This window comes from Aotus nancymaae, unplaced genomic scaffold, assembly GCF_030222135.1.
Source record: "Aotus nancymaae isolate 86718 unplaced genomic scaffold, 86718_ANA_hifiasm-v0.15.2.pri h1tg000025l, whole genome shotgun sequence".
Classification (NCBI taxonomy): domain Eukaryota; kingdom Metazoa; phylum Chordata; class Mammalia; order Primates; family Aotidae; genus Aotus; species Aotus nancymaae.
Window position 1 is genome coordinate 4,740,147 of NW_026988438.1, and position 24,702 is coordinate 4,764,848.

Sequence of the window (24,702 nt, forward strand, 5' to 3'; positions counted from 1 at the left end):
ATTCTGAGAAAAGTTTAGTAAAATTAATGTATCAGTAGGAAAGCTAGGTGTTTAGAGGGTTAAGTCTTTTGAATATTTGAAAATTCCTTGTGTCACTACAATTGCAACTAAGTAGATTTCTATAAACTCACGCACTAGGATGCAAGTCCAGCGCTGTTTGTTCACATCTGCTCAGTAAATATCTGTTGAAAGAATTAGTCTGTATTTTAGCATATTTATATTAACTCTTATAAATGTAATTTTAAATATATTTTGTTTCTGAGTTGAAAGGGCTTCTATTTAATTAGATTTTTCAAATTCACAGACTATTTCATCAGTTACACTTGTCATATCATCTAGATGTAACACTGTGAAGGGTATATTTGTAGTAACAATCTTGCTTTTTTTATAGACTTGCTCAGAATTTACTATAAATTGCTTCCAAGACACTAGCCAATAATATAATTCTTGTAAATTGAATCTTTACTGAGATCTCAAAAATGAGAAATTTTAGAGCAGATTTTACATATAAATATTTAGGAAAAAAATATGCAAAATGTAAGTCAGCTGTTACTTTATGTACAACTTGTTAGCATGTTTTGAAATATTCTTTTGATGTTCCTGAGTTTGTTTTCTATTCTCTGTTATTTTTGTGCGAACACAGATATTATAGCTTAAGGAGAAAGTGGGAAATGGTAATGAAAAAGGTATATTTTTCTTCCTATAAAGCAGAAAACAGTATACCCTTTTAAAAGTATATATAATTAAACCTTTATTTTAATATTTTTGACCATGACTTCTATGTTTAATACTGTCTGATTTGTGTAGGAGTTTGCCTTGAACTTTTTGTAGTTTTAAAATGTCTCAATTAGAGAGCTGATATAAAGCAAAGCAAAACAAAACAAAACCTACCTAGCATCCTGGAAGATCAGGATGGATATTTTTAAAAGATGAGGATAGTGTGTGGTAGAACAGATGTTTTGCCATACTCAGTTTAAGAAAGCAAACAAACAAAAACGTTAAAATGTTTCAAATTTAAATCAATGAACTGGAAATAAAATTAATTCTTAGCAGCTCAAATTAAGGAAAGGAAGGAAGCCCAGGCCCCACTCATAGGTAAAGAGACCATTCTAATGAACTATCCTTCTCTTCATCCCTTAATAAAACCAAAACCCGAAAATTCTAAATCATCATTTATACAGATATGTAAAAATATCTGCCAGCCAATCACTCCAACAGGAAACTCTAAGAAACATTGCCTGTCTTGAAAGTTAACACTTGGTGTAAACAAAAATTAATCATAATAAACATTCCAGTGAATTAGTAATAATAATCATGCTCCTTCAAGAGTCTGCAGCCCAAATTTTCACTAACTGGGTATTTCAAATCAAAAGCTCAGAATTATATTCAAATGAAAGTGTCACCAGACTCTTCCAACCAGATGGAAGCAAATGCAAATCTTCTGTAGGGAACCACACTCAGCAAAGCATCAAAGGATTTCCATGGTAAATTTTAAAGGAAAATGAGCAGATTGCTGAAACGTAAAAAACACAAAAAGAAAGCAGGCATTACCAACAAGATCCAGAAGAAATAATAACAGATTCAGCTTCAGAGACATTAAATATTGGGTATATCAGAAATAACATGTAAAATATTAAATATATTCAAATAATAAAAATAATGATTGAGAATATGAGACAGAAACACAAGACATAAAAATTGACCAATTAAATTTATAAAAACAAACCAAAAAAATAAAAATATCTTGAAATATGGGACTTCTGGTTCCATGACGATAGAGAAGCTTATTCTTCACAGGTCCTCCCACTTACCACTTAAAAAATTCTAAACATAATGCAAAACAATGAGAAAAACATAGGAAGATTCCTAAAGGTGGAAAACAAGTAGGCGAGCTGTCTAGGAACTGCAGGACTTGAAAAATGAAACATTCAAATGTTCAATCAAAAATTCACTCATTATATATCAAGAGCAAGGATAATCACAAATTGAATGAGAAAAGAAAGTCAACAGATGCCAATATGAGAATGAATCAAATGCTGTGTTTGTCTGACAAGAGTTTTGAAGCAGCCATAATAACTTGCTTCAAAAAGCAATGATAAGGTCTCTTCAAGCAAGTGAAAAAAATGTATGAAATGTAATCCATCACAGAAACAGTTTAAAGAAAAAACATATGATTATATTAATAGATGCAAAAAAGTGTTTTAAAAAAATCTATTCATGATGAAAACTCCCTGCAAACTAGGAATAGGATTTTTCTTTCAATTTGGTAAAGAAAATCTACAAAAACCTATAGCTAACATCATATCTAATGGGGAAAAACAATGTTCAAGATCAAGCAAGGATTTCTGTTCTCTCTATTCTTATTCAACTCAATATCAAAACTTTTCCACCTACTGTAATAAATCAAAGAAAAGAAATAAAGACATGTATATTGGAATGGGGGAGTAACCCAAATATTCCTATTTGCAAATGACCTGAATGTCCACATACAAAATCACATAGAAACCAAAAACAAAAACTAAACTAAGCAATACCTTAGAACAATAAGTGGGTTTTGCAAGATTACAAGTTGTAAAGTTGTAAGATCAAACTATAAAATAAATGACAACTGGTATTAAAAACACAGTATGATTTACAGTTGTTCTAGAAAAGATGACATATTTAGGTACAAATCCCACCAAAGATGTATAGAATATGTATGCTGAAACTAAAAAAATTTTGATGCAATAAATCAAAGAAGACCTAAGTAAAAGATATACCATATTCATGAATTATACAACTCAACATAATAAAATATATCAGTACTCCATAAATTGACCTGTAAGTTGAATGCCTTTCCTGTAAAAATTCAAGCAAAGCTTTGCATCTGGAATACATTTTAAAAATCTCAAAACTCAATAGTAAAAATTCAGGCAATCTGCATAAAAATGTGGGCAAAAGACCCAATCAGATATTCATCAAAGAAAATATACTGATGACAATTGCCATATGATTCAGTGGTTTTACTCTTCAGCATTAATCCCAGAGAAGTAAAGCATATGTTCAAACAAAAAAGGTTTTCACTGATGGTCACAGAAGCTTCTTTTTAATACGTAAAAACTAGAAAAAACTTAGGTATCCTTCAGTGGATGAATAGTTGAGCAGACTTTGGGGCAACTGTATTATCAGATACTACTGGGCAATCAAAATGAAAACATTATTAATGCATACAAAAACTTGAGTGAGTCTACAGAGAATTATGGTGAGTGAAAAAAAGTCAATCATTGTAGGTTACCTAGTGTATGATTCTATTTATGTAACAAATTTAAAAACAGAACATTTGAGACATAGAGAAAACATTTGTGGTTGCCAGATTGGGGACGGGGGAGCAGAGAAGCTATGTAGCAGGGAGGTTGATGTGATTATCAAAGAGCCACCTGAGGAATCACTCTAAATCCATATAAATATAATGAAATTGTATAGTTTCCCATGGGAGGAACTGGGTAAGGGGTAATACTGTGGTGTTTCTGTATTATACCTTATAAGTGTATGTAACTGTACAATAATCACAATAGAAAGTTTAATTTTAAAAATATGCGGTGGCAAATAAGACAAAATTCAATGATTAATATTTAAACAAAAACATCTAGAAATAAAAGAAAACATTTTGAAAACCTTTGATGGATGAATTTTTATTAGATTAAACCTAGCTGAAGAGGGCACTAGTGAACTATAAGATAGATCTGACCAAATTATCAAGAATGCATCTCAGAGAGGAAAAATATGAAAGAGAGTTTCAGGATTTTAGAATGAGAAAGAGTCTAATGGGTATCTGATTAAAATTCCAAAAGGACAACAGGGGAAATCTCTGAAGATATAACACCTGAGAACTTTTTATTGCTTTGGAAAGGTTTAGGAGATCCATAAACTAAAAAGAGAAATAAATATCAGAGTGAAATTAGAAAATACCAAAGAAAATAGAATTTGCCTTCTAGGAAATTACAGTTTGACTGACAGCTAAATAATTAACAATGTCATAACCCATAGGACAGTGGAATAAAAGTTTCATACTACCTAGAGAAAATACCTGTGTTGAACTGCATACCCAGCAAAAACATTTTTTTAAACGATGGAAAATTAAATATAATTCTAAAACAAAAACAAAAATCCACAAAACCAGCAAACTAAACAGTTAGAATGAGGACATTGTCATTAGAGCTCAGTTACAAGAAGGTAATAAACAAGACAGACCTGCCTTTGGGTTATTTGCAGAAACTTTATTGTAAGAATAGTATAAAGCTTTTTTTTTTTTTTTTGAGTCTCATGCTATCATCGAGGCTGGAGTGACAACAATCTTGGCCAACTGCAATCTCCACCTCCCGAGTTCAAGCAGCTCTTCTGCCTCAGCCTCCTGAGTAGCTGGGATTACAGGCATGCACCATCACACAGCTAATTTTTGTATTTTTAGTAGAGATGGGGTTTCTTCATGTTGGCTAGGCTGGTGTGTGGAACTCCTGACCTCAGGTGATTCACCCACCTCAGTCTCCCAAAGTGCTGGGATTACAGGAGTGAGCCACCATTCCCATCCAGAAAAAAGATTTTATAGAGAGAAGTTTAAAAAGATTTTGATGGCTGGTCCATGGAGAATGGATTGGAGAAATTCAAGAATGAATGCCAGATATCAAAAGCGATGAATACAATGTTTCAAGGAGGAAATAATGATGGCTCGAACTGCAATACAGAAAAGGAAAAGGAGGATATATTTGAGATTATGGATTTCAAAGAATTTTAGCTAATTTGTCTTCTAACTTGCACATACTACAAAGAAAGAAACAGGGCTTTGAGTGGAAAAGTGACGTTTAAAAATCACAAAACTCTATCATCTCATTTATATGTGGAATCAACAAAAGACAATCTCATAGAAATAAATAGAAATAGTCTAATAGATAATCTGATTGGAGCTCCAAAAGGAGAAAAAGAACAAAAGTACAGTAGGAAAATCTCTGAAGATATAGCACCTGAGAACTTATTATAACTTTGGAGAGATTCAGGAAGTCTATAAACTAAAAGGGGAAATAAATATTACAGTGAAATTAGAAAATACCAAAGAAAATACAAATTGCCTTCTAAGAAATCACAATTTGACTGACAGCTGAGTCAACATCAATATCAGAACCCATAGGAGAGTGGAATAAAACTTCAAACTGTGTACAGAAAATATCTGTTTATAATTGCATACGCAGTGATTCTAGAAGAATGGCTGCCAGTGGCTGTGGTGGAAAAGGAGGGATGGGGCAAGGGGAGATACTAATCAAAGAATACACAGTTCCTGTTAGACTGGAGGAATATATTTTGGTGTTCTATTGACTGCATAGTGATGGCAGTAATGATATATTGTCTATTTCAAAGTTGCTAAAAATAGATTTTTTAATGTTCTCATCACAAAAAATGATGAGTTGGTGAAGTGATGTTTATGGTTTTTAGCTTGACTCAGTCTTCAATTTACACATAGCTCAAAACATAACATTCTATCTCATAAATATACTCAATTATTATTGGTCAATTTAATAAGAGTTTTAAAATCACATAGATATTTAGTAGCAAAGAGGATAAAAATTCAGGTAACAAAGCATCTTAGCTAACAACTTAGGATGTTCTTGGCTACACCATGCTGAAATGAAGCAAGGATTTATGCTTCTCCCTCCTGTCTTCTAAACCCTGCTGGTATTCTAAATCATTTCTGTACTCTGAAAGAGCAAAAAATTCCCTACCTTCTCTGTGTTTCTCTCTCTCCCCCAACACCCAATCTTTTTGAGTGGCAGCACTAGCTAGAATAATGGTGTAGTATAACAATATTTATTTTTATGAACAGCCATACTATTCACTTAATAAGTCTAATATATATATACACACACACACATACACATATATATGTAGACATATATACATACATACATAGTCTTCGTGTTATACTAGAGGCAATGGGAATATAGAGGTACATGGCACTCCATCTCTGGCACCCCTACTCTCCTCCCCTTGCAACTGTCATTGCTTCGGTTTAGCCTTTTAAATTATCTGCTCGGGTGATAGAAACAGTTTGTAATTGCTCTTCCATCTTTACAATTTTTTTCTACATCGTTATTTATGAATTTAATTCTACCTCTGCTAATCGTCATGGTGCGTATCATTCAGGAAAGGCACTCTTTGTCCAAGTCACCATTTTAGCATCTCTTCTGCAAAGGCATGACTTGATGCAAGTGAATGAATGGTTTTATGAAAGTTAACTTTGAATTCACTTACTGTATGGTGGTTTGGTAAAGATTTTTAAAGTTCTGATTGAATAGATTAGTAACAAATAGTTTGCAACATACCTCCTAATCAGAACACAGTGGATTGGGAAGATACTGAGGTTAAGAAAAGCTTTTGTACACTGCTACTGAGGTGACTCTTAAAAAATGTAAGTTTAATCACATTGTTTCTTGCTAAAATTCCTTTGAAAGACATCCACGGTATTTAGGGTAAGTTTCAAATTCCTCGGTAGGGTTGTCAAAATAACCTATGGTTTAAGTCTTGCCTTCCATTCTTGGTCCCACAAAACACATTAGCCCAAGTTTCCTCAGTTTCTTTGATATTTGGGCCAGTTATTTTGAGGAACTTTTCTGTGGATTATAGGATGTTTAACAGGATCCCTGATTTTAACTCACTTTATGTCACTCGCATTGCCTGTGCCCTAGTCATGACAATCAGAAACATTTGCAGACATTGCAGATGTTTCCTGGGGCGCAAAATAAGCCTTGGTGGAGAACCACTGTGATATACAACAACTTATATTTTTCACAGAGGTTATTTTATTTTCTAATTCTGTTCAGTTTGGTAGAGACATCATCTTTTAAGAATTAATACCCTTTATTTTTAGGACAGTATTAGCTTTGCAGAGAAATTAAGCAAATAGTTCAGAGTTCCTGTATACCCTTCTCCTTCCCCATGTTGCCAGCACACATCTTGCATTAGTGTCCTACATCTCCTATAATTAATGAACCAATATTGGTACAATGTCATTAATGTTCCTAGCTTACATTAAGTTTCACTGTGTGTGTTGTATTTTTCTACAGATTTTGACAAATGCAACATTTCACGCATCCACCATTACAGTTTCACATAGAATGGTTTTAACACCCTACAAATCTCACCTACTGACCACTTCTCCTCTCTCTCTAGACCTCTGGAAACCACTGATCATTTTACTATCTATCTCTCTAGTTTTGCCTTTTTGAAAATTTCAGGTGGGAGGAGGTGAGGATTGAAAAACGACTTATTGGTGACTATGCTAATAACCCAGGTGACAAAATAATCTGTACACCAACCCTTTAAAACATGCAATTTACCTATGTAACAAATCTGCACATGTACCCCTGAACCTAAAGTGGGAATGAAAACCTTAAGTGGAAATTAAAAAAACTTTTAATTTAAAGGGAAAATATAATTTAGTATGATAGCCTTTTCGGGGTTACTCAGAAAAATGCATTTAAAGTTTATTTATGTCTCTCCTTGGCTTCATAGCTCATTTCCCTTTATCACCAAATAATATTTCATTTTAGAGACATACCATAGTTTACTTACCTATTCGTCTGTTGAAAAACATCTTGGTTGCTTTCAGTTTTTTGCAATTATGTATAAAGCTGCTATAAACATTCCTGTGAAGGGTTTCGTGTGGACATAAGTTTTCAACTCAGTTGGGTATATACTTAGGAGTGTGATTGCTGGATCATATGATAAGACTATGTTTAGCTTTGTAAGAAACTGCCAAACTGTCTTCCAAAGTCACATTTACATTTTGTATTCCCACTAGTGATGAATGAAGTTGCTCTGCATCCTCACCAGTGTTGCATATTGGAGAATTTTTGGATTATGGATATTCTAATAAGTATATCACGGCATCTTATTCTTATAATTTGCAGTTGCCTAATAACATGATGTTTAATATATTTTCATATGTTTATTTGCCATCTATATCCCTCTTTGATGAGGTGTCTTTCATATTTTCCCCATTTTTAAATTGTTTCCTTATTATTGAGTTTCAAGAGTTCCCTGTATATTTTTAACAAAAGTGCTTTATCAGATACATAATTTGCAAGTATTATCTTTGAGGCTGTCACATGTCTTTTTATTTTCTAACAGTATCTTTTGCATATAAGTTTTTAATTTAGTGTCCAAATTATCATTTTTCTTTTCTTGCATGTATTTCATTTTTGACAGTGTATCTAAAAACCCAACAGGAAACAGAAGATTATCTAGATTTTCTGTGTTATCCTCTATATGTTTGTATTAGTTGGTTTTGTGTTGCTATAAATGAATCCCTGAGACTGGGTAATCTATATAGGAAAGAGGTTTATTTTGGCTCATGGTTCTGCAGACTGTACAGGAAGTATAGTGCTGGCATCTACTTCTGCTGAGGGCCTCAGGAAACTTACAATCATGGTGGAGGGGGAGCCAGCATGTCATGTGGAGAGGGAGGGAGCAAGAGAGAGGAGAGGGGGTGCCAGTCTCTTTTAAACCAGTTCGCATGTGAACTAATAGAGTGAGAACTCACTCATCATGAAGGGGATGGCGCCAAGCCATTCATGAGTGTTACACCACATGACCCTAACAACTTCCACTATGCCCCACCTCCAACATTGGGGATCACATTGCAGCATGATATTTGGAGGGGACAAATATCTAAGTGATATCAATGATTTATAGTTTTGTGTCCTACATTTATTTTTATAATCTGTTTTGAATTATTTTTGTGAAATGTATAAGGTGTCTGTATAGGTTTCTACCTGTATTTATGTATATGTTTGCATATGGATGTCTAATTTTTCCAGCAGCACTTGTTGAAAAGTCTATTTTTTTTCTTTGAATTTCCTTCACACTTTTCTCAAATATCAATTGACTATACTTCTGTGGTTATATTTCTTGGCTGTCAGTTGCATTCAATGGATCTAATTGGCTATTCTTTGTCAATAACATGCTGTACTGATTACAGTAGCTGTACAGTAAATATTGAAGTTGAGTGGTATCAGTCCTCCAACATTGATTTTCTTCAGTATTGAGTCACCTATTTCTGGGTCGTTTTTGTCTTTCCATATAAATTTTTTTTTTTTTTTAATGGAGTCTTGCTCTGTCACTCAGCACCCAGGCTGGAGTGCAGTGGCACAGTCTCAGCTCATTGCAGCCTCTGCCTCATGGGTTCAAAAGATTCTACTGCCTCAGCCTCCTAAGTAGCTAGGATTACAGGCATCCACCACCACACCTGGCTAATTTTTTGTATTTTTAGTAGAGATGGGGTTTTGCCAGGTTGGCCAGGCTGGTTTTGAACTCCTGAGCTCAGGTAATCTGCCTGCCTTGGCCTTCCAAAGTGCTGGGATTACAGGTATGAGCCACTGTGTCTGGCCCCATATAAACGAAAGAAACATTTTTTTAATATCTGAAAATAACTTGCTGAAATTTTGATTGGGATTGCATTGATTCTGTAGATCAAGTTGGCATATACATCAATATTGACATCAAAGCAATATTGAATTTTCCTACTATGGATATGAAATATCTTTCTATTTATTTAGATCTCCTTTCATATTTTTTAGAACTTTTAGATTTCATCATATACATCCTGTATATAGTTTGTTAAATTTATACTTAAGAGTTTCACTTTACTATTTCACTCATTTTTGAGTATACGGTATTGTGTTTTAAAATTCAAATTCCAACTGTTCATTGTTAGGATATAGAAAGGCAATTTAATTATATATATTACCTTTGTATCCTGCAACCTTGCTACATTTGTTTATCAGTTCCAGAAAGATTTTCCTTTGTTTGTTTCATTTTTGTTGTTTTGTTCAGACTTCTAGATAGACAACCCTGTCTCCTGTAAGAGTTTTGTTTTTTACTTCCCAGTTTGAAATCCTTTTATTTCCTGTTTTTATCTATTACATCACCTAGAACTTTTAGTACAATGTTGAGTAAGAGTGGTAAAAGGCAATATGTTTGTATTGTTTTGGATTTTAGAAATAAGCCCTTATTTTCTCATCATTAAGTATGATGTTAGCTATAGATTTATTGTAAATATTCTATATCAAATAGAAGAATTTCTCTACTGGTAGCAATTGAGATTTTTCATGAAGAATGGATGTTGAATTTTGACAAACGGGTTTTCTGCATGAATCAATGTGATCATATAATTTTTCTTCTTTAGCATGTTGATGGGATTGATTATATTAATTGATTATCAAATGTTGAATTAGCCTTGCATTCCTGGAATAAATCTCACTTGGTAGTGGTGTACAGTTCTTTTTATACATTATTGGATTCAATTTGCCACTATTTGGTTGAGGATCATTTATGACATATAATTGTCTGTAGGTTTTCATTCTTGTAAATGTCTGATTTAGATATGAGGGTAATGCTAGCTTCATAGAATGAGTTGGGAAGTGGTTTTCCTGCTTGTATTTTTTGTAACAGATTTTAGAGAATTGGTATCATTTCTTCCTTAAATGTTACAATTTACCTTCCTTCAATGTTACATGGAAACTGTCTTGGAATGGTGTTTCTGCTTTTAAAAGTTATTCATTGTTCATTTAATTTCTTTAGTAAATATAAGCCTATTTTGATTATCTGTTCCTGCTTGTGTGAGTTTTGATAGATCATGTCTTTTACATAATCTGTCCATTTTAGCTAAATTATAAATTTTGTGAAAATAGAGTTGTTTATAGCATTCCTTTATTATCTCATTATTGTAAATGGGATCAGTAGTGATTGCCTCTGTTTTGCTACAGATGTTAGTAATTTGCATCTTCTCTTTCACTCTCCTGTTAGTGACCTGGATAGAAATTCATTAATTTTACTGCTTTCAGATCCAACTTTTGCTTTCATTGATTTTTTTTCTATTATGTTTTCCATTCTGTTTATCTCTGCTCTTTTATTATATTTTCTTCTCATTGTTTTACATTTATATAGCTTTACTTTCTCTCATCCTAAGATGAAAATCTCAGTTGTTGATTTTAGATCTCTCTTCTTTTATAACATACGAATTCAGTGCTCACAAACTTGCCCTCTTAGCCTCCTTTTATTATGTTCCACATATTTTTATATAAGTATTGTTTTCCTATTTATTTACTTTAAAATATTTTAAAATTTCTTCTGAGACATTTTATTTGACTTACATATTGTTTCAAAATGCTATTTAATTCCCAAAATATGTTATTTTCTAGTTATATTTCTGTTACCGATTTCTGTGTAGTTCTATTTGAGAACATACTTCTCTTGACTTATAACATCTTAAATTTGTTAAGGTGTGTTTTATGGCCCAGACTGGGGTCTAACTTGGTGACTGTCCCATGGGAACTTGAGAAGAACGGACATTCTGTTGCTGTTGAACAGAATCTTCTATAAATGTTAATTAGATACAGTTGATTGATGATGATATTCAGTTCAATTGTATTTTTACAAATTTCCTGCCTCTGGGAGCTGTCAGTAACAGTTATAGAGGTGTTGAACTCTCCAACTATAATAATGAATTTTCTATTTCTCCTTCTATTTGTTATCATTTTTTGCTTCATGTTCTTTGATGCTCTGTTTTTAGGTACACACACATAAAGAACAGTTATGTCTTCTTAGGGAATTGTCCACTTTATCCTTACATAATGTTTTTATCCCTTATAATTTTTCTTGCTCTAAAAAATGCTTTGTCTGAAATTAACACAGTTAATCTAGCTTTACTTTGATTAGTATTAACGTGGTTTATCTTTCTCTATCCCTTTAATGTATTTAAATCTTTATATTTAAAGAGGGTTTCTTATAGACAACATATGGTTGAATCGTTTTTTACATGTACTCTGACAATTTTTTATTGTATTTATTTAGACCGGTCACATTAAAAATGACTGTTTATATAATGAGATTGGTGTCTAGCTTGATTGTAACTGCTTCTTACTCATTGCACTTATTCCTTTAAAAAAGAAAAAATCTTTCCCTCTTTTACTGCTTTCACTTTTTTTTTGTTTTGAAATGGAGTCTCACTCTGTCGCCCGGCTGGAGTGCAGTGGTGCGATCTCAGCTCACTGCAACCTCTGCCTCCAGGGTTCAAGCAGTTCTCCTGCCTCAGGCTCCTGAGTAGCTGGGATTACAAACGTGTGCCACCACGTCTAGCCACCACGTCTGGGAAATTTTTGTATTTGTAGTAGAGACGGGGTTTCACCATGCTGGCAGAATGGTCTTGATTGCCTGACCTCGTGCTCCACCCGCTTCGGCCTCCCAGAGTGCTGGGATTATAGGTGTGCACCACTGCACCAGGCCTGCTTCACTTCTTTTAACTGACTATTTTATATGATTCCATTTTTCTTCTATTTTATTATATTAATTATACTTCTTAAAACATTTTAGGGGTTATCTCAGAGTTTGCGATACGTATTCACAAGTAACCTGTATCTACTTTCAAGTGTACTATGCTGTTTCAAAGATGGTACATGCATGTACCAAATAACAGCATATTCTCGATTTTTCCCTTTTATTTCTTATGACGTTGTCATCCATTTTACTTATTCATAAACTACAGTCAATCCATACATTCTTATTATATTGAATAGTTATGTATTAGATTAAGAATAAGAAAAGCGAAACATTTTATTTTACCTTCACTCATGCCTTCTCTGATATTCTTTCTTTGACGAGTTCAGATTTCTGAACTATTTTTATTCTCTCTGAGGAACTTGTTTTAACATTTCCTGCAAGACAGTATTATGGGTGACAAATTCCCTGTGTTTTGTTTTCTTTGTTTTTTCTGAGACAGTCTTTATTTTTCTTTGAAGGATAATTTTACTGGATATAGAATCCTAGGTTGGTGGATTTTTTTCTTTCCACCCTTAAAATACTTGGCTCCACTTTCTCCTTGCTTACATTGTTTCTGATTAGAGGTCAAATATAATTTTTATTCTTGTTCTTCTATAGGCAAAGCATTTATTTTCTCTGACATTTGTCAAGATTTTCTCTTTGTCTTTGCTTTTCTGCAGCTTGAACATAATATGCCTGGGAACAATCATGTTTCGTGTTCTTTGAGCTTTTTGTATCTGTGGTTTAGCGTCTGCCATTAATTTTGGAAGATTCTCAGCTGTTATAACATCAACTAATTTTTCTTCTTCTTTCTTCCTTTTTTATGGCGATAGAGTCACATTCCGTGACTCGGACTGGAGTGTGGTGGCTTGATCATAGCTCACTGAAGTCTCAAATTCCTGGGTCAAGTGATCCTCCCATGTCAGTCTCCCAAGTAGCTGGGTGGGACTACAGGCGTGCATCACCAAGCCTGACTGATTTTTATTTTTTGTCAAGACAGGATCTTGCTGTATTTCCCAAGCTGGTCTTGAACTCCTCAGCTCAAACAATTCTCTCATCGTGGCCTCCCCACATTCCAAAACCACAGGTGTGAGCTACCATGCCTGGCCTCTTGTTCTTTCTTATTTCTTCTCTTTCAGATGATGGTTATGTTTGTAATTGTCCTATAATTCTTGGTTAATCTGCTTTACTTTTTAAATTATTTTTCCTCTTTGTATTTTATTTCAGAAAACTTTTTCTCCCCTCATCTTCAAGCTCATTGATTTGCTCCTCAGTTCTGGCTTAGAGATGGCTGGTGGGGACATCTTAAATCTTCTCCATTTCTATTACAGTGTTGGTTTTGTTTTTTCAAGTTCTAGCATTTCCTTTCGATTCTTTATTAGAACAGTCATCCTTCTATTTGCATTAATTGTCTGTCCTTGATTGTTGTCTACTTTTTCTCTTAGATCCTTTAACATGTTAATCCGAGTTATTTTCAATTTCATATTTAATAACTTTAAAAATCTGTGTCATATCTGAGTCTAGTTCTGATGCTTGCTTTGTCTCTTCAGACTTTGTTTTTGTTTGCTTCTAGCATGCTTTGCAATTTTTTGTTCTAAGCCAGACATGCTATGTTTGGTAACTGAGGTAACTTAGACTTTGGTGTGATCGTTTACGTTAATGTGGCTAGGAGTGAGGGTTGTGATTAATGTTTGCTGTATTGTATGTGCTAACAGATGTAGTTTGTTCTAGTTTCTTTTTCTTTTCTTTTGTTAATGGGTTTCCTAAAGAACTCCATCTTAATTAGAGTCTGTATCTTGTAGCTGTTTCATTTGTAAGCCCTGTTGATGAAGTTCTAGGTATTTTGGAGTGTAGTTTTCTATAATGTTGTGATTAAATCTCAGTTTTTTTAGTCTGTCTGAGTTCTTTGGCAGAGACCTCAGATGCATCTATCAGCCTTTCCTTTCCTTCCCGTTATGTGAAGCAAGAAGGGATGATGGGGCTGAGCTTGTTTAACTGATGTTTTTCCAGGTCAAAGAAGGCTTTGGCAAAGTATTTCTCTTGAGAACAATTCCTTGTTATAAAGAATACTGTGGACTTATTTCAAAATAATTAATTCCCCTGTGATATTTTAAAACAATTACTTTTTCTCTTCCTCTCTCCAAAGCATGAGGGAAAGTAATTTGTCTCCAGTCTTCACCATGAGAACCTAGTAGGGCCTCGTTTAACTAACGCCACCAGTTACTTGCTCCAGTGTTTTCTTCTAGGTAAGCTGATCTCAGCTGTGGTTCTCTGTGTTTGCTTGCCTCTTCAATTTTGTGGGCACTGGTTTACTCTGTGAATTCCATTTGCTGATTAACCTAAGAAAAGTTATTGATTAGCTTGTCTAGCTTTTTTTGTTGATGTGTGCATGAGAGTGATGACTTGCACGCACTTTATATGCATGAGTTGAAACTATAAGTAAAAAGATTTTACCATTTTTTTAATCTAGCAAGTCATCCTTGAAAATTCTCCCCAAGTGTCACCTACTCCAGGAAAAACTTCCATGTCATTTTCTTCCCCTTTTAATTTGGTTTGCCTGTTGCTTTGCTCTTCCAGGCCTCCTTTTACTGTTGTTATCACTCTCCCCTGTAATAGTAGATTTGTTTGTTGGGTTCCATCTAGTTAAGAGTCCTTAATGTTAGAGAAATATGTGGCATTTGTGTTTGCATTTACAGTAATTAGCAGAATATCTAGCACATAGGACACAATTTTCTTACCCAAAGGTAATGAATATTATGATAAACGGGATATATAACATCAAGAAGCTACGTGGTTTAGTGGGAGCAACAGGAGCATTCGTAGAAATTTTCTAGAAAATGTAAAAAGTACCACAATAGTGAAAACTTAGAATAATTGCTCAGTATGCATGTGCAGAGGGAGTCAACAGGAGGGGAAAATTGTATATTTTCCAGCGTAGAAGAGAACAAAACTGAGCGTGACATAAAAAGCTACTATGTGCCAAACAAAACATGGAAAGGTCACAGGGTCATCAATCTTTCAGGGTAGAGAAGACATTTTGAGTAAGGGTATAAAGGTGAATAACAGGATATTAGTATGAAGACTTACTGATCCATGCTGCTGGAACATTATGTGTAAGGCTGATGAAGCTGGAAGGAGTGCTTACCAGCATCACATTTCTTGATGAAATTGAAGGTAATGACATCTTCTATGAGAAAGAAGATTGGACAAAGTGGGGTACTTGATGAGAACCACAAAGTCTGAAAGAAATGGGGGAGGTTAATTACTTTTGACAAGTGAAATAAGGAACATTCATTTAAAATAATGAGAGACAAAAGGAATAGAGAAGTGTTTTCTGTACAAGGCAACATAAAAGATGGTCTGTCTGTAGGTAAGAGTAGATGTGTAGGACACTCATGTGGGAAACTCTGCACCCTAAAAGAGAAATAGAGCTTGGAGCCACAATTAACATAAAAAAAGACACAAGTGATAAAACCTATGATGATAGATTTCCACTACAATATTTAGCCTTGACATTGGCATCCGCTTAATCCTACTTTGTTGCAGCTAAGGAAAGAAATAATGATGAATTTTGTGGCTGAATCTACACACCACTAAATATTTTTTATTTTAACTCCACTAGAACAGTCCTGGCTTCTCATGTAAGCTATTCAACAGCTTCCTGCGTGGCCCTCCAGGTGCTTGTCTCATTTCGTTCCAGCACATTCTTCCTATTACCACCAGATGAATTGCTCCAACCAGTCCCCGAATGAACTCATTGCTCTGATGCACGCTCTCCGTGTTACCTTGTTCCTTGATCTAGCTGCTAATGTTCTTATTGCAGGAAGGTTAAATGAATTCTGGTTACTTGATGCAAAATTATAATGTTCAGCAAATATAAAGTAGTTGGCTGACTAAAAGAAACCACCATAGGACCGGACTCAGAAACATCAGGAAAGAGGCCTATTTGGAGATCTGGATATGAAATGTATGAGGATGTTTCTTGTGGAATTTATCAATTCCAGCAACTTTGCATGCTTTGGAAAGCTTAAATTTCTAGAAAGAGAATCCGGAATCCGGTTCCTCTAATACATGTCCACTTGGCTTTGGAAACAAAGTTGCCTTTATTTGTATTCCAATAAAATTGTATTCAAAGGAAAATCAGAATTTGTTACATAAAAAAGGGCGCTGGACACTGAGTAGAAAAGCAAACAAACTAAAACAAATACAAAGCAACCAGAACTTGGATGTGTTTTGAACATAGTCCAAACGTGTAGATATTAATCAGCCTCTCCTTCTTTTCTGACATCTGTATACTGTTTTATTGACTTATAATATTCCAAGATGGTATTATGTAAACAAACTTAGGAACTCTATAACAGAGAATGGTCCATCAGTTTCACTAATTGCCTTTATTATCATTTTCACATCTTTGGTCTCCCATGTGAGGTTAAATGAAACAGTGCTGTTGCAGTTTTGCTGTCCTGGATCATAGTACCCAGATGCTTGCTCAAAAGCCCCAGATGGACAAATACATCTTTCTCAAGTGATAATAGATTTGAAAAAGCCAATCTGTTTTTTAAGGGGAAACACAGAAAACTAAGAGATTTACTAACAGTTCCTGAATTTGTTAATTCAATTTAGACTTGGGTAGTTAATCATTAAATTTCAACGACAAAGCACCAGGACTTGAGCTGTGTTGGAGCCATAGACAGAGGAAAAAATTCTGAGAATACTTCTACTTACAGAGCTTATAAGTTAATGGGATTTAAAAATATTTAAAAACAAATATACTGTATAATTAATTATCCTAAGCTAAGTGGAAGAAAAATGAGAAAATATAAATACTTACTCACCAACACGAGACTGTGAAAAAACTTAAGATCAACTATTTAAAATATTTTCAGCATTTGGACAGATCCTTACACATCTACACTTACTAATGCTGTGATAATTTTGATAGTGCTTCTTATTACATTATTTTTGCAAAGAACTAAAGATGAGCAAATGAAATATAGCCCTTCTGTCCCTTCTGTCAATGAGTTTATAGTGTAATTGGGAATCACCACAAAAAAAGGATAACTATAATAACATAGCATGTTTTACTGCATGTATACATTGTAAGGTTAACATATATATTAAGATTAATGAATTAATGGCTTTATACAGTGATTTCTTATGTTGCATTAAGTATATGATACATATTATACACTGCAGTAAATATACATATGTTTGAGATGGATTACAACATGAAAAAATAAAACTTAAATTTGGAGTTAAATTAGATTATTAATTTATCACCCCCAGGAGATTTAAAGCTGATACAAATTATCAGTATTTCCAGTGTTAATAACATTCTATACTGATTAAACATATATTAATCAACTACCAGTTCTGTTGCCCTCGGCATTCAAATTTCAAACCTTAAATGATAGTTATCTCTTTAAAGTGGAGAGACAATAGAGCAGAGGTGTTAAGAATAGGAACTTTGGAGCCAGATTAGAGAGATCCAGTACTTTTGCCATTCCCACAGCTTGTGTATCTTTGCATAAAATTAGTTAAGTTCTTTGTACTTCTGTTTGTTCATCTGAAAATTGAAAATAACAGCAGTATCTGCTTCATAAGATACTTGTAATAAATAAGGTGTTATGTGTTGGTTATATATTTTAGATTAAATCCTAACAAAAATATTTTTTCTCATTAAAATGAACAATTTTGTTGGACAAAAAGAAGACAAAAAGTTTGCATAAAGGCATATGTCTTCCAGTGTTTTTCTTTTAATATATTTTGGAAGAAATCTTTTCAATGCATAATAAATTATTTATCAAAGGTGTTAGTTTTTGTGCCTTTTCCTAACATAGAGGTTTCTCTCTCTCGGTCTCTCTCTCTCTCTTTTTTTTTTTTTTTTTAATGGCATCTCACTCTGTCGCCCAGGCTGGAGTGCAATGGCACAATCTGAGCTCAATGTAAGCTCTGCCTCCTGGGTTCAAATGATTCTTCTGGCTTGGCCTCCTGAGTAGCTGGGACTACAGGCATGTACTACCATGCCTGGCTAATTTTTTGTATTTTTAGTAGAGACAAGCTTTCACCATGTTAACCAGGCTGGGCTCGAACTCCTGACTTCAAGTGATCCACCCACCTCTGCCTCCTAAACTGCTGAGATTACCAGTGTAAGCCACCATTCTCTGCTAATACATAGTTTTGATTATTTAAAGCATCGTTAAATCATAGTTTGAGAAGATTATCCCAATGGAACGTAATTTTCCTTACATAGTTTTCATATCAGTTTCTATTGATGTAAAAGTACAAATTATGTGCCAATGTTTTCTAAAATCTATTCAACCTCAAAAGCCATTTTTAGATAAATCACCAGGGCAAATATGGTTACTGAATTCAGATCATCCCAGTTAAGGAATAAAGTGACTGATTTTTAAATATATATTTAATCATTACTTTAATTATGTAATTTCTTATTTTGCAATCTGACATGTGATAAAGGCCATTTGCAGATTTAAATTTTTATACTGGCCAATAAACCTCAGTTTTAAACATGGGGCTAGGTATAATTATTTTAAACACGTTAAATAAGAAATATTTTTATATCTATTTCTACAAATTATTAAAATGTGTCTTAACAACACTCTAAAAAGATCTATGACGCTAAATCCCAATAATATAGTGCATGCAAAATATTGATATTCATGAGTAAAGAGGCTACTAAGAGCATGTAAGAATGATTAGTAAAAGGCAACATTGCCCCAAACACCCCCTCTTTCAGCATGTCTTTATTTATGCTGGGTTTTTTTTTTTTTGGAGAATCTGACATTTTAAAATATGGTTACAATATAAAGATAAAAAATTCTTCACTGTAGAATGAAATGAATTGGCTTTAATACACACAGCTATTTGAGCTTTACAGTTCATATATATGATTAATTTTTTTTTTGAATTCTTCAAGTTGGATGCAGAGAATGTGCAATAGAAAGCCATCGCAAATAGCGTAAGAGTTCATTTTTAAGGACATTTAATTGAGGCTTAGAATGAGCCTTTCTATTTTACAAATACATTTTATTATTTTAATATCCATATTTATCTTCCAGCCAGTCATAGACTGAGAAGGTTAATTGAAGAAATGCATCCTCACTTTTTCAAACTAACTTCAAGGACAAATACCACACAGATGGCTGATTTACAACAGTGAAGATAATGATAATGAATTCTGTTATTAAATTTCCACAATTATATAGCATCTGTTCTCAACGAAGTGCTTTGTTAAAGTCACTCCAAAACCAGTCTATATGTATATGGGTTTTGATGCATAGTACATGTGGCTGTCATTACTGTTACAAATTTTTTCCACTCTTCAAGTTATTCTTTATAGAAGTTATAGAAATGTAATATTTCATTTAATAAAAAATAGCTTTAAAGTTAAATCACTATGGCCGGGCATGGTGGCTCATGCCTGTAATGTCATCACTTTGGGAGGCCGAGCCTGGCGGATCACGAGATCAGAAGTTCAAGACCAGCCTGGCAAACACAGTGAAACACTGTCTCTACTAAAAATACAAAAAAAAAAAAAAAAAAAAAAAAAGCCAGGCATGGTGGCAGGTGCCTATAGTCCCAGCTACTTGAAAGGCTAAGACAGGAGGTTCACTTGAACCCAGGAGGCAGAGGTTGTAGTGAGCCGAGATCACGCCACTGCACTCCAGCCTGGGCAACACAGCAAGATTCTCAAAAAAAACTTAAAAAGTCAAATCACATATAAGATATAATAGAAAGCTATTCAAGCCCTCTCCAGCTCTGCCAAAAAAATCTGCTTTTATCTTAAGGCTTTCTTCTCTAAATTGTAAACAATATATAAACAGATTGAATCATTTAAATGACTTAAAGCTAATGTATTTATTTGCAATTTATAGCATGGTATTTTAAAAATTTAGCTATTAGATGGAGGTTATTTGTTATCTTTCAAAACCGACATTTAAAATGAATTTTTGATACAAGTCTATATCCATACAATTGAAAATCTTTTGGGTGCCTGCTGTGTGTAGGGCTCTGTGTAAATATGAATATAATTTGGCCCGTTGGTCTAATGTAGAGACACATTAATGACCTCCAGAGTTTTAGGAAGAGTGATAGGATATTGCTTAAGGGTTAGAGTGGGTATAGAAGAACTAGTTAAGTTGGTCTATGTAGTTTCTTAGAAAAAAAGAAAATAAAAACTCACAACAGAATATGTATGCCTTCTCTTTTTTTAAACCATTGGTCTGAGTAATAAAGTGAGGTTGTGCAATATAAAACATGGACGTTATCAGGAACACTGTGTGGATGACCACTGCTAAATCAATTATACTTCACTCCACATCCATCACTGAGACAGCCAAATACATGGCTGGACTATATTACAGTCTGCTCATTTTCCACATAAAACTCCAGTTGGACAACTGCAATTTCCCTGTCATAGAATTTCTATGCTGTGCTTTAAATCGTGTTCTGCTGCATTTTCTGTGGTTCCTTAATTATGTGTCTAGCTTAGGACTTCACATATTGTGGGTGTCTCTGAAAGTTTGACTGAATATCTTCTTCACTAATTCATAGTATTCATCGTTGCTCAGACCACTCTATAGTACCAGGTACCTTCATTGAATCAGAGGTGCAATTTTCTTTCTGATTTAAAAAATTGCCTACTAGATCAACAGTAAGCCTGCTGCCCCTAAGAATCATTCAGATTCTGCCATCACCATTCAGTTTCATATGTATGTATAAAGAAATAAGAAGAATTTGAAAGTAATATACTTAAATATTAACCTCAGGAAATATGGTTTCAATGAAGACAGGGTGCCACAGTTATGAAACCACTACCCCTGTGCATATGTGTGTGTGTTCATCCCCCTACATGTATAAGTGCACACGTAGAACGCTGCCAGGCACTGTGCTGTGTGCTTCACACATGACGTATTATTTGATTCTCTCAATGACTCTGTGAGGTAGGTGCTATGTGCTTCCTCATTTTATAGGTGAGGAAACTAAGGTGTAGAAAAAATTATTTTCCCAAGGTCTTACAGCCAGTAATTGGTCGAGCTGGGAATTGAAGCATGTCTGTTTTGTGGCAAAGCCAGAAAGTCAGTGGAAAGATCTGTATATGGCCTACCCAGAAATAAATGGTGGTGATCTACTTTGTTAGTTTTCTCTCCCGTAAAAGAGGAGAATTGGACTCAGAGAGATCTGAGGGCCTATCAAATCCCTGATTTTATGATCATGATTATTTTCAAGGGGGGTGCAATAATATGTCTTTTGTAAATCTCTGCTAGCCTTCCAGTTTATGTCCACTGATTCATTGATTTAAAACCAGTGGAAAAGTTCCCATATGACACTTTGTTAAATTTAGGAAGTAGCTCTCCTCTCATCATTAAAGCCAAAGTTGATGAGGATTTAAATTATTGTGCAATTTAATTTTTTTGAAACAGAAAATACTTATATCAAAAATTTAAAATAAGTATACCTTTATTTATACGATCATATGTTCTTTAAAAGCCAAAGCTATATCCTGTTGAACTATGTTTTTTTTCCCCAATGCTTTGCAGATAATAGATGTTTAATAAATGTTTGTTAAATAAAATTAACATGACAAAGTAGTTTTTAAGTACTGGTTTACATAAAGTGCTGTGATTAATGATGGCTTTCTAGAGGCCAGGCACAGTGGCTCACACTTGTAATCCCAGCACTTTGGGAGGCTGAGGCAGGCGGATTACAAGGTTAGGAGTTTGAGATCAGCCAGAGCAACATGGCAAAACTCCGTCTCTACTAAAAATATAATAATTAGCCAGGCGTGGTGGCACATGGCTGTAATCCTAGCTACTCAGGAGGCTGAGGCAGGAGAATTGCTTGAACCCGGTAGGTGGAGGTTGCAGTGAGCTGAGATCGCCCCATTGCACTCCAGCCTGGGAGACAGAGCCAGACTTAGTCTCTCACACACAAAAAGATAGATTTCTATCTAACATCAGTAACCTCTGATACTTCACAATTTAAGCTCTGTTTCTCATCATTTATTGTGTTTGTTTAAGAATTACTTTATTAAGAGTGACGAAAGGTAAATGAAAGTTGTCTTGCTTGTAATCCTTGATAAAAGACTAACATTTTAGAAACAAGCACACCTGAATATGTAACAGTCTGTTTTCTTTAAGGCTCTAGTCCAGTAACCACAAGAGGAGGTAGGGATTTAGAAGTCAAAGGGGGAGTAGAGAGAGAGAGCTGTGCATTTCTTAGGGATGGAATGGGTCCTTGAAAATGGTCAGGAAATTAGATTCTAGATAACTTTATTGATTGAATTTGTATAGTAGAAAATTCATTTTGGAGGAATATTAAGGACAGACATTATCGTGCAGTTTTGTGGAGTCTGTAAGTGATACACATGAAAGGACACTTAGCGACCATGAGAAGTGAGTCACATCCTTAAAGTGCCAGTTATTTAGCAGCAGAATAAAGATGAAAAGAATTCAAACACCTTTATTTCTAACTCTCTTATCTTCCCAATGCCCTGCACTCATAGATTAATTAGTTCATTCATTTATTCAAAAGCCATTTTCCTGTGCATATACCACATTCTAAGCAGTTTAGTAGATACTAGAGACACATGAGTGAATTAAACAAACGTGGCTTCTGCCGTTGTACAATTTGCAAACTTTTGGCTTCTCTTCGGTAAATGAGTATCATTAAATTACAGAATTTAGTGTGGGAATACTTGTTTTGATGATGAAGATTTAGATGAAAATTAATATGATTTCTTTCTATATATTTTCACAAATTGATGACCAGGTTGATTCATGAGTGTTTATAGAGCAGATTCATTTTTCTGTTACTTGTTTTTTAGATTGATGAATGATAAACAGATTCCCATGAAGTTTCTGAAAATCTAGTGATGGGAACAGAGAAGCCTCTTGGAGAAATGGGCACAGCGTTGTAAAGGAGTGATTTGTAACTTTTCCCACAATATGGAGAATCTTGAGTTGTGAGTCAGGGATAAGATTCAGTCATCAATCCTTAACTGAGTATTTTCTTCCTCCATCACCAAACCTTGTAGTTTCAAGAGAGTGGTTTTTTTCCTTAAAGTGCATCTTAGTAATGCTATAAGCTGTTTTTTTTTTTTAACTATCAGGATAGATGTTAAATACTCATTACCAATGATTTTAACATCTTGTGTTTCTTCCGTCTCTACCCAGACCAGATGTTTAGACTCCTGCTTATTTATAATGAAGATAGCTAATAAATTATGTCTCCCAAGAATGTTTAAAGAGTTAGTGCTTTCCCTAAATATGTTTTAATTTCAAAATAGGAGTAAAGGTTAAAAACAAAAACAAAATCCAAAGAAACAAAAAGAAAACCTTGCTAAACTACAAATGGTGAGATCCTGGTAGTTATAGTAAGGGATGAATTTGTGGAGCAGGATAAGTTTAAAATTGTACCATTTGTGTATAGAGTTGGCCTTCTGTATCAAAATGTATTTCTGTGGGGTAGAGAGTACTTCTGCCTACTTCCTTACTCTGCAGTGTACACAAGTATAAAAAAAGGTACTATTCAGACTGTTAATAATATTAATTGTGTGATATAATTATCTAATAAACAACAAATGAAGAGACAAAAATAGCGCCTATTTGGCATTATGTTTAATTAGAATTTTGACATTAAAAAGTTGTAGATACTCTTTACCTTTAAGACATTATATTATTTTTAAAACAAAATATTAGCCGCTGATAAAATCTGTTAAAACTGTAGTTAGGCTGGCTTTGGCAAATTGGTATTTATTGGATAATTGATAAATGCTTTGCTCATTAATCGGTCTTTGTTTAGCTAAAGGCAGTAATTTTCTAATATAAACACATCAGAAAAAGATGTATTAGTTAATCCTTTTGGGTTCTTTTCTTCCTTCTGGGTCTCTACTGATACTTTCTTTTTTCTGTGTTCCCTTCTGTTTAATTTAACCCTGATTATACAAGCCCTAACAACTGAGATAAAATATGGCCAATATGAAAAGTACTCAGAGGCAGAAATAATTAAAGGTGTGCATTACAAATAAAATCAAAAGGAATTAAGTTTATTTTTAGCTCAGATAAGTGGAGGCTGAAAGTGGATTAAAAGTAATATTCAATTAAGTGGTATGTATATGTGCATGTGTGTATTTAGGAGGGGTTGTGCGTGATTACCCAATCTACAGAACAAGAAAATGAAGACAGAGTATTACTAAAGCGAATGTTACTAGTAATTAGAAAGTATTCTAGTCTTTGGGGGATTTGAGAACGTCTTTTATTTCTAAGTTCTGCTGAATGTCATTTTTTTGTGAGAATATGTTGTAGATTAACGAGAGCAGAGAGTAAGCAGCCGATA

The 24,702-nt window shown here is 34.0% G+C and overlaps 1 protein-coding gene across 1 annotated transcript in view; it reads left to right on the forward strand.

Annotated features, from left to right (window-relative positions):
- Positions 1-24,702, forward strand: part of DGKB (diacylglycerol kinase beta) — an 812,604-nt gene that overhangs the window by 43,322 nt on the left and 744,580 nt on the right. The gene's annotated exons all lie outside the window — the stretch shown is intronic.